This window comes from Orcinus orca, chromosome 7 (genome assembly GCF_937001465.1).
Source record: "Orcinus orca chromosome 7, mOrcOrc1.1, whole genome shotgun sequence".
NCBI classification, from domain to species: Eukaryota; Metazoa; Chordata; class Mammalia; order Artiodactyla; family Delphinidae; genus Orcinus; species Orcinus orca.
This window is the reverse complement of record NC_064565.1, coordinates 84243310-84259187: the sequence shown is the minus strand read 5'-3', so window position 1 is coordinate 84259187 and position 15878 is coordinate 84243310. Positions and strand designations below refer to the sequence as shown.

The 15878-nt window shown below is 38.6% G+C and overlaps 1 pseudogene; it reads right to left on the bottom strand.

Moving 5' to 3' along the window:
* Window positions 1–7082: 7082 nt before the first annotated feature.
* Window positions 7083–8749, bottom strand: LOC101289680 (T-complex protein 1 subunit zeta-like; annotated as a pseudogene).
* Between the last annotated feature and the right edge of the window lie 7129 nt (window positions 8750–15878).

Sequence of the window (15878 nt, the reverse complement as noted above, 5' to 3'; positions counted from 1 at the left end):
ACGGCAGGGGAAATATATAGAAATGGGCAAAATTTACTTAGGATACTTGATTTTCTCTTTTTTCCCGCTTGACCCATAAAAGGAAATAATAGTAAGTTATACCAGATCCTCATATACATCTACACATATATTTAGCACATACATCTTTTATTCTATTCATGGAAATCCCAGTTAAGCAGTTGGTGGTAAACAAATATTTAAAATATCTGCATTATAGATACCTAATTCATATATAGCATCCATATGTGATTGAATATAAATAGGCATACTGTTTAAGTACACCCACACACCACATACAAAGTGAATGGAGAGCAGGGCAGTGAATGAGCTTCTCTTTTTCCTGTTCACATGTGTAATACCTGAGTCTGATGTGAAGATGAGCATTCTTCACATCATTTTTCTGAGATCCTCAAAAGAAAGAAAGTCACAAAGTCAGCATAATTCTATGAATCTCTGAAGTACTTTACTGTCATTTATCTTTATTGCATATTCAGTCATGAAGGGAGAGATATTCTGCTTTCATTGATCTTACTCTACTGATCTTCAAATTATTCCCAACACCACCTATTTGAACCTAGAAATTCTTGTTTTAATGGAGTTGATTTTTATCATTGAATTCATGTTGCTTTGGGAGAGAGACAGATATGATACAAGATCCTTAGTTTTTATCCTTAGTGATAGGAAGACCAGATAACCTTTGTGGTAGTTCCACAGAGCACTGTGTGTCAGAGAAATACTAGTCTGGAGTCTAGCAGCTGAGGAGTCCTGGTCTGATCTCTAACATTCTCTATGCAAAGAGAAAGTTTTTCAGCAGGGAGGTCTGGGAGGGCAGCTGGCTTTGGCTTCACATTCACAAAGGGCCTGTAATATATATGTTGATGTTCTCTCCAAAAGAAGTTTTACATATAATCATGAGCAAGATTGAAAGAAGAAAATTGTAGTCAAGGTGCTTTCAAATACAAATAAGAGAAAACCCAACTAAGTTCTATTTCTTAAGGTTTTAGAAAAATATTTTGTTAGATTAATAAAGTAGTCACAGGCTGGCAGTTCTGGTGGGTCAGTAAAGTCATTGAGAACAGATACAGGCTCTTCCATTTTTTTACTCTTCCATTATTAACACTTTGTTTTGTTCTTAGTATTGCCACCTCATTACTTCAAAATGGCTCCCACAGATCCAGACATCCATACCCGTACATAACATGATCCAAAGTAGAAAGGTCTCTTTCACCAGAATTGGGTCCCGTGACTACGTCTAAATAAATAATAAGGAGAATAATACTATGATTATATTAGCTCAGTAATAATTCATTTCCATTATTTTCTCAGACTGGGAATATTTCTGCCAATGGGGAAAATGCTATTGTGTAGGTAAATAAGAGTTTTCTTGCCACCAAATATCTGTCATATAACCCTACACATAGATTACTAGGTCATACTGTCTGGAGAATATATATGTGTGAATCCACACATTCACACACACACATATTCCTTTACTTGTAATTATTTTGCATTGTATATCATATATTAATAATATTTATTTGTTAAAAACATTGAAAAAATATTACATGATATTTGTCTACCTGTTTTGATATTTTTTAATACTCCTTTTAAATATATGGAATGGTATAGGCCTCTCTCAATCTCTGAGAGATAATGGTGATAGAGTTTACCAGCTGTATGACCATAAACATTTGCTACTTAACTTCTCTGTACCTCAGTTTGTCCATGGATGAAATCAATATAAAATTCCTGGACTGCCTAATTGGATCGTACTTTGTGGGAAGGATCCAATGCATGATTACAGGAAATTGCTTTGAGAATAACAATACTTTGTAACCTGTATTTTATGCTCTTAGGATTTGATACTGAGATGAATTGCAGAGATAGGTAGGTGAACCCCAGGCCCCAGTGCTGGTCATCATGAGGACTTCTGAGTGAAGGAGCAGAAGGCCCACTGATTCCACTTACCCATCTCTCCTGCCTAGTTAACCACAATATGCCTCAAAGGTAGAAAGTCCGACTGTTGGCCCAGTTGTCTCCTGGAGTAGTCTGACTCTATCAGGAGGTACTTCCCAAACATCATATTATTTAAGTTATTATTGTATGATGTGTGAAAGATTGAGTAGACCCTGTAGAGTTTGAAGTTAAGACTTTGTAAATCACAGTTTCCTGTGGTTTTTGTCTACTCTGGCAAATTTTCAATGAGATTTACTGCCACAGGCCATGATTTTGAATATGGCCACACCCGTTTCCACAGATGTTGGGAACACTCAGTTTGGAATTTTTACCATGCCATTGGTAAGTGAGCTTCTTATACCTCCTCTGGTCCAGATATTGCCACACACAGGATATGGCTGGGTTCATACCTCTGATGTGGTTGTGGACATACTACATTTAGGTGAGGGTTCAGTATCTCCTTTCTTTAGTTCACAATGTTCATTGAATACTGTCTTGGGCCTGAGTTTTGTTTGATGAATTTATAAAAATATATAACCAAACCTTTAAGGAGTTTAAAGTCAAGATAAGGAGGCAAAATCTATAGGTATAATATTATTTTTATAGCATTTATACTATATTATAATTGTGTCATTGTCTCCCCTAAGCAATAGTAAATTTGTTTGTTTTTTAAAGACTATTTTTTTAGAGCAGTTTTAGGTTTACAGCAAACTAAGAGGAAAGTGCAGAGATTCCTATGTACCTTCTGCCCCCCACACATGCCCAGCCTCCCCCATTATCAACATCCCCCCCAGAGTGGCACATGTTACAGTTGATGAACCTGCATGTCACATCATTATCACCCAAAGAACATAGTTTACATTAGAGTTCACTCTTAGTGTTGTACACTCAATGGGTTTAGACAAATATATAATGACATGTATCCATCATTATAGTATAATACAGAGTATTTTCACTGCCCTAAAAACCCTCCATCTTTTGCCTGTTTATCTCTCCCCTCCTTCCCAACTCCTGACAACCATTGATCTTTTTACTGTTTCCATAATTTTGCTTTTTTCCAGAATGCCATATAGTTGGAATTATATAGTATGTAGCCTTATCAGATTGTCTTCCTTCACTTAGTAAGAATGTATTTGTGTTTCCTCCAAGTCTTTTCATGGCTTGATAGTACATTTCTTTTAGCACTGAATAATATTCCATTACCTGGATGTACCACAGTTTATTTTTCCATTTACCCACTGAAGGACATCATGATTGCTTTCCAGTTTTTACAATTATGAATAAAGCTGCTGTAAATATCCATGTGCAGGTTTTTGTGTGGACATAAGTTTTCAGTTTCTTTGGATAAATACCAAGGAATGCAATTTCTGAATTGTATGGTAAGAGTACATTTAGTTTTCTAAGAAGCTGCCAAACTGTTTTCCAAAGTGATTGTACCATTTTGCATTCCCACCAGCAATGAATGAGAGTTCCCGCTGCTCCACACCATCATCATCATTTGGTGTTGTCAATCTTCCAGATTTTAGCCATTCTAATAGGTGTATACTGGTATCTCGTTGTTTTAATTTGCATTTCACCGATGGCATCTTTTCATATGCTTATTTGCCATTTATATATCTTCTTTGGTAAGATGACTGGTAAAATTTCTTGCCCATTTTTTAATCTGGTTGTCTGTTTTCTTACTGTTGAGTTTTAAGTGTTCTTTCTATGTTTTGGATAACAGTTCTTTATCAGATGTGTCTTTAGAAAATATTTTCTCCTAGTCTGTGGCTTGTCTTCTCATTTCTTGACATCGTTTTTTGCAGAGCAGAAGTTTTTAATTTTAATGAAGTTCAGCTTATCAATTACTTCTTTAATGAATTGTGTCTGTGGTATTGTATCTAAAAAGTCATCACCATACCCAAAGTCATCTAGTTTTTTTTCTTATGTTCTTCTAGGAGTTTTATAGTTCTGTGTTTTACATTTAGTCTTATGATCCATTTGGGGTTGATTTTTATAAATGGTGTAAGGTCTGTGTCTAGATTCATTTTGAAAAGATTGTCTTTGATCCATTGTATTGCCTTTGCCCCTTTGTCAAATATCAGTTGACTATGTTTATGTGGGTCTACTTCTGGGCTCTTGATTCTGTTCCATTGACCTATTTTTCTCTTTTTTCACCAATACCACACTTTCTTGATTACTGTAGCTTCATAGTAAGACTTGACTGGTAGTGTCAGTCCTCCAACTTTGTTCTCCTTCCAAATTGTATGGCTATTCTGGTTTTCTGCTCTCCCTATAAACTTTAGAATCAATTTGTCAATATCCACAAAATTACTTGCTGGGGTGTTGATTGGGATATCTGTAAGATTCTTAAGGATGGGGATATGTCTTCTCTTCCTCTCTGGATACCTAGTATGTTATTGGTGCCTGATTTATAGCAGTTGCTCAATACATACTTACTGAATAAATAAAATTACTAAAGATGTGATCAGAGAATTAAGTCAAATATATAAGACACTGAACAAGTTCAGGATTCCTGGAAGCATGAGGGTGGTGAGGAGGGAAGCTGAAATCAGATATGGATGCATGTGGGTAAAAATGAAAGTGGTGTAGAAATGAGGGAGTACAAAGAATGATGGGGCCGGATTTTAAGAAGCAACATGACCTTTGGAAATACCCAAAAGTGAGAAGCATTTTTTGAGAAACACCATCAAAACTATATTGGAGGAAAGTATTTTTTTTCAAAGCTATAACCTTATATATCATTATTTACTTTTACTGCACCAGGAAAGAGGCACATGAACACTCATAGCATATTTACATGTTTCTAGCGTTAAAAGGCATTCTCTTTAAGATCTCTAAGGTTGGGGTATGCGAGAATGTGGAGACTCAGAAATTAGAAGCCTTAAGAATTTGCCTTCATTGATAGACAATGTGAAGTTTTGCTGAGGGCTATGTGGCAGAGAACAAATTATGAGAGGTCTTAAAAGCTGAAGAATTTTTTCCCCTCTAAAATTTATTCCTAGAAAAATAGATATCCTCTAGATATCTTTTGTGTCTCATGGATTTCCTGGCATTTTTATAAGGAATTTCAGTTATTTCTGCCTTATGTTCAGACACCACAACTTCTGATAAAATTTGCTACTTAGATACGTGTATTTTTCCTGGGACTCTAACATATCCTTGTTCTTAAAATCTCCTGGAAACCAGTATAATACAATAGGTCAAAGGTTCTTGTCATTCCAGGCTAAGAACCAATTCACCTGATTGTAGCTATAAGCAGAAAAACTAACTGTAGATCCAACCAAGTAGTATGGAGGAGGCTACCTCTGTGTTTCCACCTTGTGACAGTTGTGTCCTGAGTAGCAGCAACAGGCCAACGTTAGGAGAAAAGAGCAAGATGGGAGAGTCCTAAAAGACTTCTGACTGGATCTCAGTGCATTTGTCCTTACTGCTCATGTGATGGTTAAAAGCCTCCTTTTCCTAACTTTTCTGTTCACTTCTTCTTCCCTTTTGTTTTTCTTTCCTTTCCTAAGCCCATCTAAACAGTAAAACAGAAGAAAAGTTCCTTTTGTGGCCAAATGTTTTAATATGGTCTGGAAAGTGTTCACTGAGTATTAGATTCACCAAGCTGAATATTTCTGTAGACACTGTGTCTTATAACTCATGAAAATCTCTTTAAAATGGCTATTTGTCTACATGCCACTCATTTTGTTCTAATTAATAAATAATCAAAATTTTCATAAAACAGTGGACCAACTGCAAAAAGATTTGTGTGGGGGAGGGGAGTGTGATGATAATTCATTATGTGAAAATGTTCATTCAAACAAATTGGATGCATGTTTTCTTCACAAAAATAATTTCATCTTAGAGCATAAAGAAATACAATCTAATTTTTAAAAAATCTAATTTTCACCTATATTTTCAGGATTCTGCTGGGGAGAGATAAGATAAAGAGGCATTCATCCTTGTAATTTTATTTTATTTTATTTTTTTCAACTTCATATTTATTGCACACTCACTATAGGCAACTGACAAGTCCTCAAAACACAAAGTGTAGCAACACACAACTTCACTTTCAAGGGCTTCAGATATACCTACTGTATTTTGTGGAAACATGTAGAAGAGAATAGTAACTTGGGTGAAAAAAAGAGGACACTAGACAGTTTGGGAGGGATATCAGCCTAAGCAAATGTTCCGAGGTGTGAAAATACGGTCTTGCCTGAAAATCTCCTGTCTCAGCTAGTCCTTAGTCACCACGCCCTCAACCATGTTTTTAACCTCTGCCTTTCCTATTTTTGCCACTTTAGACTTGCAGCTCTTTCAATTCCCTTGCCTCTAATTCCATCTTTCTACTCACTACAACTTAACATTTCTGGGAAGCATTTTACCAAAGCTATTTCATAAAGCATGAAAAGTCCAATTTGTCCAATAGTTTTTTTTACTCAAAAGCAGCGGTCCCCAATGTTTTTGGCCCCAGGAACCGGTCTCGTGGAAGACAGTTTTTCAAGAGGGGAGATGGTTCAAGCAGTAATGTGAGCGATGGGGGGAATGGGGATGGTTCGGCGGTAATGCAAGCCATGGGAAGCAGCAAATGAAGCTTCCCTTGCTTGCTCCCTGCTCACCTGCTGTGTGGCCTCCTTCCTAACAGGCTGCTGACCAGTACTGGTCTTCAGCCTGGGGGTTGGGAGAACCCCTGCTCAAAAGGATTTATACTAAGGAAGCAGGAGTGCTTTCTGAACCTTAAGTTACTTAAGTCTTATTTATAACTAGCATAAAAATTGAAAACTTAAATGCTTAATGATGGGGAACTATTGGAGATAAATTAAAATACATTCATTAGAAGAATTATTAAACCATTAAAATTTGTTTTTCAAGGAATATTTAATAACAAGGTAAATAACATATGCTTATCTAACATGTATTTTTATATCACTGAAGCTAAAATAAAATGTCCTTTTTATTGGGTAAGTTTGGCCTGCTGTATGTGTACACTGCAGTGCAATTTAAAAAATACTGTAATTATAATTTCAGAACTTCAGAATCTGAATAGGTGCCAGTGTTCTCTCCTTTTTTTATATGGGAAAAAAAATCCTTTGAAAATCTTTTGAAGCTTGGACAAAAATTCCATAGCTATATTCTTAGTATCACTCTGTAGAGTCTTCATGATTCAGATGATACAAGGGAAGAGCTTCAGCGCAACCTTTTAGAGAAGACATTCCAGCTCTCATGATCTCATCAACCAGGAGAATGTTGGTGGCGATCACAATGCAGGAATGAAGAAGCTGTTTCTTTATGCAATAGATATCCCATATGCCTACTTCTGTTGTTACCATTGGCTCACCTGTGTTCAAGTCCACACCCACGAGTTGACCTGATTCTGAATGTTCTGCTTGAACTTTAACTAGAGTTTCCTGAAAGTCAAAACCAGAGTTCTGAGCAAGAACCTTGGGAATAATGAGCAATGCATCAGCAAATGCTTGAACTCCAAGTTGGGCCCTGCCCTTTACACTGGGTTTGTATTTAATCAGGGCTTCTGCCATTGCCACTTCCACTGCACCAGCACCTGGAACTACACAGCAATCATCAATAGCATTTTTAACCATCCTCAAGCCATCTCTTATTGCATCTTTGATTTGAGTAAGAGTGTGCTTTTTTGGTCCTTTGATCAACAATGTGACCGAGCAAGGATTGTTATATTTCTCAATAAAGGTGAACTTCTCTTCTCCCAATGTATATTCATAGACAAGTCCTGCATGTCCCAAACAATCAGGATTTAGGTCATCAAGAGAATTTAGGGCTACCCCACCACAAGCAAGAGTCAGCCTTTCCATATTTCTTCTTTTAGCTCTGCACAGAGCTACTATGCCTTCTTCTGCAAGAGCATCTAAGGAAAAGGTGTCAATTCCCTTTTGATTAATAACAACAAATCCTTTATCAGCATCATCACAGAATTTCTTTTTCAGGTCTATTATTTTTTTAACTCTGTCTTCAATGAATTTTCTTTCAGCTTTCACTAGTTTCTCTCCTCTGTACTCTTGTAAAAAAAAGCCAGAATTCACTTGTTTTTTCATATTCTAATGACACGTTGCATGTGAGGATGTACGCATCTTCTGTTCTCTTTTTCGTATCAGGATGCCATGCCCCATGGTCCAAAACAAGACCTCTGATTAAGCTTCTATCATTTTCAGATTTAGGTTTCATCTCCATGATCTCAACCATGAAGAGGTCAATAGGTTCATCTTGTTTTTTAAGGGCTAAAATGGAGTCCACTACAGCCTCTGTTAAGACATCAGTAAGTTCAGCATGAACTTTAGTACATAGAGATGTTCTGGCCACGTCTATGGTATTTCCCTGTCCATCCCTTTGCTTACTTTGACTTGTTCCAAAAACTGAAGTGCCTTTTCCTTTGCACCTTCAAATCCTTCTGTAATTTATTCTGGGATAAAGACCTTCAGAAATGTAGTGATCTGCCTGCTTCAGGAGCTCTCCCATGATTAGGACATTGGAAGTGGTACCATCACCAGATATGTCATTCTGGGCTGTTGCTAATTTGGCTGTTAAGAAGGTTGTTGCGTGTTGAATTTGCATTTCATGAAGCAGCACATTTCCATCTTTAGTGAGCTTGATGTCTCCAGCACCAGAAACAAGTATCTTCATGGTGCCCTTAGGCCCCAAGTTGGTCCTCAGCACATCCTGCAGCCCCCGGGCCACGCTGATGTTGACCACCAATACCGCCTAGGCTCAGGCCACCTCGGCCTTGGGGTTCAGTGTCTTCACGGCCGCCATAGCTGACCCAGCAGAAGAAAATGAGGGAACCGGAAAGCCCAGAGCCAGTTCGGCATGGCCTGCCATCCTTGTAATTTTACACTCTCTTTTTTTGTTTGTTTCAGTCTCCTACTTTCATGAGAGAGATTTCCTCTCACACAGAGACCTGACTCTAGGAACCCGGGGCTGGCATGGCAGAAGCCTATACTTCACTTCGTGGAATTGTGGGCTTTTTATTAGAGCAATGTTCTTAACTTGGGAACCATTACTTTAGGAGCTTCATTGTTCTCAGGTCAAGAGAACATGCTTAAAAATGCTTGAGGACTCAAAGAGATTTTGTTTATCTGGGTTAGAGCAAAACTGGACAAGTGTTATTTTATTAAAGGTAGCTGCCATGTGCGATTTAAACCATTATTGATGAACTTTTAAAATTCTGTTATGTGAAAATAGATTGTTTTATCTCACTAACTTTGGATCGGTCTTTTACCCACACATAATTTTATATCATCATGCATTGGTCATTTGAAAATATTGGCTACTGAGTTATGCAGATCTTTCAAATGTTGACACATTTTATAATACAAGCTATTTTAAAAATACTATTTGTTAGTATCACCTTTGAGCTCAGAAAATTCTTCAGGTATTGGGAAGCTATTAGGCTCACAGCGGCCTATATAAATCTTCTAAAATTTTCATTTTTGCTTGAAAGCTCAAATTTTACCTTTGGTGACAAATACTTTCAGTTTTTATTCCTCGAAACAATAAGCTCCCTTTGTTCATTTGTGAGAAAATGTCTGGCAAATACCTAAACTATGGTCTGAATACTAGTTTGGTGGTCAGTCATTCCTTCAAGTAAAAATAAAAGTTTTAATAAAAAAGAAGCGATTAGTTCAGCTCACAGCTCAAACACTCATGCCTTTTCTCAGTGCAACTGTTGTACTATACTTCAGTATGTAGCAGAAGTGTTTCACACACAGAATGTGACTCAGGTTTGAGATATAAAAAAAATTAATTACTTTTATTGCTTCCTCAAGGACTTTAAGTGAAACTGTCATGTTTAAACGGCAAGTGCATAGCAGTGAAGAGTAAAATGACTAATAAAGAATACAATGAATACAATGAATGACAGCTTGGTGCCACTGCCTTGATTCATCCTAAGATGCCAATGGTTTTATCCATCATTACTTTTGTGTCAACAGTGCACCTGTTGACACAGAGAAAATAGTAAATAATCTCTGAGTGTATTTATGAAAATAGGTTTACCTCTTGTATGTCCTATAAAGTCTTGGGGACCTCCAAGCATATACAGACCACAATTTGAGATCTTCTGCTCTAGAACACCAATGGGTAGATGCAAGTGTATATGTATATAGATATTGTATATATAGGTTTGTATATTTACCTTTGGGCAATGTTCAAAGCCTTCATCACATTGCTAGAGGATGTCATGTGACCTAGCTGTTTTTCAAATGAAGAAATACAGCTTAAAAAGATTGCCATTTGGCCAAAGTCACACAGATTTGTGTGTGTAACATGGTAGATTCAGGACACCATTTTATTTATTTTTGCCCCCGAAGTCCATATTCTCAACCTCTATGCTAACCATAGCATTAGGCATTTTGAGAAATGGTACAGGAATACAAGAATGGTAAAATGCAGTAGGTGGCCCCAAGAAGTTTACAATCCATAAAGGAAGATGAGGCAGATAAATAAATTAAAACACAAATAGCATAAAAATGGTAGATAACATTAATCTAAAGTATTGGGAGGCTTCGGAAAAGGCAGTCCCATCAAATTTTCGAGACCAAGAAAGACTTGGTGATCTTGAAAGGAAGATGGCATTTGGGATGATCTGAAGGATGGTGGGGTTTTACAGAGTAGAGGAGATTGTTATAGATAGAAGCAATGGCATAAACAAAGGCAGGAAGCCAGGAAATTGAGGGCTGTGTGTGGGAAACCATGAGTAATCTAGTTCAGCTGGAGTGTCTGGGAATCATATACAAATGAACTTAGTAAAATGTGTTGGAATCAGAGGGCCATATGCCAAACTAAAGAGTTATATAAGATTCATGTTTCCATGGAGCCATTGAGAGATTTTTGAATAGAGTTTGGTTATAACTGGGCTCTTGTTTTGGTACATTCTTGGGACACTATTACTCACTGAGTAGTAATTATTTAATACCAGAACACTTTAAATTGAAAGAGTTTATGAAGAATGATTTATTATTGTTGTTAAGAAAGAATGATCAAAAGAATAATTTCCTTTATCTGGTAAAAAAAAACAAAAAAAGATGAATGAACTGTCTTTAGAGTGTAGGTTTCTATTGATGGTTGAAAAACATATTCACTTGCATAGTCATTTCCTGCTTATCACTGGATCAATACAATGGAACAATTATTAGTATTTCTCAAAATGGTTTCTATTCTTATTGTTCGGTCCATACTAAAGATGTGACATGACAAATGTAAGAGGAGCATCAACTAAGGCTTCTCTTCAGTCTGCTCACTCCAATTTGAACTATTAAAACATGTTTAAATTATCTTGGAAAGAGTAAATGAAGCCTCAGTATAAACCATAACACAGAAGATAATGAGTTAATGAAAGCAGGAGTCCCACATTCCTGTTCTGAAGAAAGACCTTCTCTAACTACAGGACTTCCTGGGCTCCTACTGCCAAATGCCGGTTGCTCCATACCTGTATTCTGAGATTGTTTGCTTGCCTCTGAGGGCCTCACAGAGCCATTAGTTGCCCATCAAATGTCTTGTACTTCAGATGAGTGAGGCTTATGAATATGCAGCTCTCCCATAAACCCCAGTCTGTACAGATTCACATAAATTTCATCTTTCATCTGGAAACGAGTATTCCACTGGCTGAGTACAGTTGCTACCACTACCGGTACTAGTACCACTGCTACATTGCTGGTGGCTAAGTACTGAGTACTAAGTACTAAGCTTGTGCTAAATGCTTTATATGCAATCATCTGAGATTGGTTTTTTTCCTTGATTTTTTACACAAGAAAACTGGAGCTTAAGAGTTAAAAGTGTTTTCTCAAATGTACACAGCTAGTCAAGCGACGGTCTGTCTACAAAGATTCATGTCGTGGCCCTTGTCCCTCACCTAGCTAATGCCTACTTATCCACAAGCCTCAATTTAAATGCTATTGCCTCAGAAGACTTGTCTGACCCACTAGACTTAACTAAATTATCTTTCTATAAATTTATGTATCTCCCTTACTTAACTTTTTAAATACCACTTTCATATTATATCAATACTTACTTGTTTAATATCTGTCTTTACCGCCAAACTCAAAATTCCTTTAAGGGTACAGACAGTATCTTTCTAGCTCACTTCAGTATCCCTTTGATTGAAATGATGAATTGACTTACCCTAAATTATTTACAGTACTCGTGCTGTTGGAATGCTCCTGTCGAAAGGATGATGCTGGCTGGAAAGATATCACATTTCAGATACTATTACCATTAATGCCTCAAGAGCCTTTTATCTCATCTCTTAGACCAAGAAAGATGGCATTACAGGGCAGGTAAGTTTCGGTGAGGCAGAAGAGGAAGTAACTGCTCAAGAGCACTGGAATTGGTTGGGCACCTGACCTGGGGACCCTAAGCAATGGGAATTCATAATGAAAGTCCTGGGCATCTGCGGTCAGAGACCCCAAAACAAAACTGGAAAAATAGAGATAAGATAGCAACACATGTGTTTTTTCAGCTGTATCTACCTTCCCCCAAAACTTTGGTCATCCTTCTCTCACAACAGTGGCTCTGGGTATGGTTCTTAGCATAAGTAAGGCTAAGCTTGGAATAACCAGTGGGCAGAGGAGAAATTTGAAGATGGTCTACTTGGAACACTTTTTCCTCAGTGGTTAGCAAGGTGCCTTTGATCAGTGTATATCTGTTGACAGAGTGATTGAAACGTCCTGAGACCCACTGATTGGCAAAAGGTTTCCGTCTCCTTTCATGGATATTATTACTTAATTTGGTTTCTTTAGATTTAGTAAACTCTTGTGAGTTTATGTCTTTTAGAAATTAGTGTATGCAACTGAAGTCATAAAATAATACTCACTGTTAATGTGTAAAAGGCAAACTGATTAAACTCTTTTTTAAAAGTGCTGGTTGACACATGCAAAATTGATTTCATGACCTACTAATGGATTGCAAAACTCTTCCTTGTAAATTTATTTTTAAATACATACCACACCCATACAGACATACATTTCTGCATATACTGGGTCAGTATGTACAAGGGTTACATGTCTTACCATCCCAGGCAGAATAGTTTGAAAGCTACTGTTCTAAATCAATGCTGAATTCTCTTTCCCAGTCCTTGCTTGGAAACATCTTGTATACCCCGTGCTGCAAACCATCTCAATCAGGTCCCCAAGCCCATTTGTAACCTGGAGGCAGATCTCCCTTTTGTGGAAATTGCAGGATTTCTGCACATATTGTTGATGGGGAGGTCTGTCTCGCTCAGAGGCATCCAGAAGATCAACAGATATTTCCTTTTCTGGAAAAATACTCCAGGGCGTGGAGAGGCAGGGGATGAGTTTTTTTAACTGACTTGGATGGCAACTCTTTCTTCCTCCCTTCCTTTTTTTGTTTTTTTTTTGGACAAATTTATTTATTATTTATTTATTTTTGGCTGCACTGTGTCTTTGTTGCTGCACACAGGCTTTCTCTAGTTGTGGTGAGCGAGGGCTGCTCTTTGGTGTGGTGCATGGGCTTCTCATTGCAGTGGCTTCTCTTGTTATGGAGCACGGGCTCTAGGGTGCACAGGCTTTGGTAGTTGTGGCACGTGGTCTCAGTAGTTGTGGCTTGTGGGCTCTAGAGCGCAGGCTTAGTAGTTGTGGTGCAAGGGCTTAGTTGCTCCGCGGCATGTGGGATCTTCCTGGACCAGGGATTGAACCCATGTCTCCTGCATTGGCAGGCAGATTCTTTTTTTTTTAAATAAATTTATTTATTTTATTTATTTATTTTTGGCTGTATTAGGTCTTTGTTGCTGTGCATGTTTCTCTAGCTGTGGCAAGCGGGGCCTACTCTTCAATGTGGTGCATGGGCTTCTCATTGCGGTGGCTTATCTTGTTGCGGAGCATGGGCTCTAGGGCTCTTGGGCTTCAGTAGCTGTGGCACATGGGCTCAGTAGTTGTGGCTTGTGGGCTCTGGAGCACAGGTTCAGTAGTTGTGGCCCATGGGCTTTGTTGCTCTGTAGCATGTGGGATCTTCCCGGACAAGGGCTTGAACCTGTGTCCCCTGCATTGGCAGGTGGATTCTTAACCACTGTACCACCAGGGAAGTTCATCCCCCATTCCTTTTTGAGCATGGCTCATAAATGTCATTGTCCTAGTATTTCTCAAGTACCATGGGGCAGAACTTAATACAATTCTATTTTATTAACCAGTTTCCCCTTTTCTTGTTAATTATACTTTAAAAATGACTATGTGCAAGAGTATCTTTCCCAGGTGGGCTGAAAGGGAAAAGAGGTTGTTTCATCATTTAGTTCAGGACTGTCAATATCTTCTAAGGTCAGTTACACCAGAGAAAAGGAAGATGCAAAAAATGGAGATTGTGCAAGTTGTTACAAAAACACAATTTAGGGAGTGCCAAGATTATAAGGTTAGTGGGGCTAGTTCACTGGGGAATTGATTAGTACAGCATCCCCCAAACTGCTTCTACCAGAATTTAAGACCTATTTATTTTTGTAGGGCCACATTTCAAACCCCAGACTGTGAACAAACATTTTTCTTAGGTTTTTTTTTTTTTTTTTAAGCTCAGTCATCTGAATTTTAATGCTAACCTTTTTCCTTATGAACATGGTTGGCATTAGGCTTGATTATTTTTCTGGTTCTAATATTTAATGTATTTTAAGTCACAAGTTTTTTGCATGCTACATCCAAAGCATAAAGAAATACAGTGAGGAATTTGAACATGAACGTGACATCAAGGACCATCCAAAGAAGATAAATATGTACCTATTTAAAAGAATTGTGGCTGGACATTATAGTTACCCAAGAAGTTTTTGCAAAACACAGAGAGACAGGTTCTCTCTTGGACCAATTAAATGTGAATTTCTGTAGGTGGAGCTCAGGCATTATTATTTCTTAAAAACTTCCCAGGTGATTCTAATATCTCACTGAAGTTGTGATCCACTGAGGTAGATTGAGAAGTACCATGAAAAAAAGAATAGAAAGGGCATAGAGTCTGGACATAGTCCCAAGATGGTGGAGTAGAAAGACCCTGAGCACACCTCCCCTCATGGGCACACCAAAATAATAAATATTTACAGAATAACTATCAAGGAAAAAGACTGGAACCTACCAGAAAAGATCTCATACAACTAAAGATGTAAAGAAGGAACCACAACGAGACAGGTAGGAGGAGTGGAATCGCGGTATAGTCAAGACCCATACTCCTAGGTGGGCAACCCACAGATGGGAGAATAATTACAATTGCAGAGGTTCTCCCCAAGGAATAAGAGATCGGAGTCTCACATTGGCTCCCCAGCCCAGGGCATCGTGTGCTGGGAAGACGAGCTCCCAGAAAGTTTGGCTTCGAAGGCCAGTGGGGCTTACTTTCAGGAGACCTAAAGGGCTGTGGGAAATAGAGACTGCACTCTTGACACACACAAAATCTCCCATGCTCAGGGACTTAGGGCAGAATCAATAATTTGAAAGAATCCTGGGTCAGACCTACCTGCTGATCTTGGAGAATCTCCTGGGAGACAACTGGAGCCCACTCTGGAGACAGACACTACGGCAACCATTTTGGGGAGCTTGTCTTATCACATGGACGCTGGTGCTGGCAAGTGCCATTTTGGTATCCTCCCTCTAGCTATTAGCCTCAGGACCCAATCCCAATCCCGCCCACTAGCCTGTAGGCACCAGTATGGAAGCTTCAGGCCAAGCAACTAACTGGGCAGGGATACAGCTCCACCTACCTGCCTTAAGACCTCCTAAGGCAGGCCACAGCCACCCCTGAACATGGCCTTGCCCACCAGAAGGCTGAGGACCCAACCACACACACCAGTGTGAAAGCACTATATCCAGGCCCCTGCAGCCAGAGACGCCAGGACCCAGGTCTACCCACCAGTGGGAAGGCACAAGGCCCAGAATCTCCTGGGCCCTGGCCCTGCCCACAAGCTAGCCTGCACTAGCCTCAGGATGAGC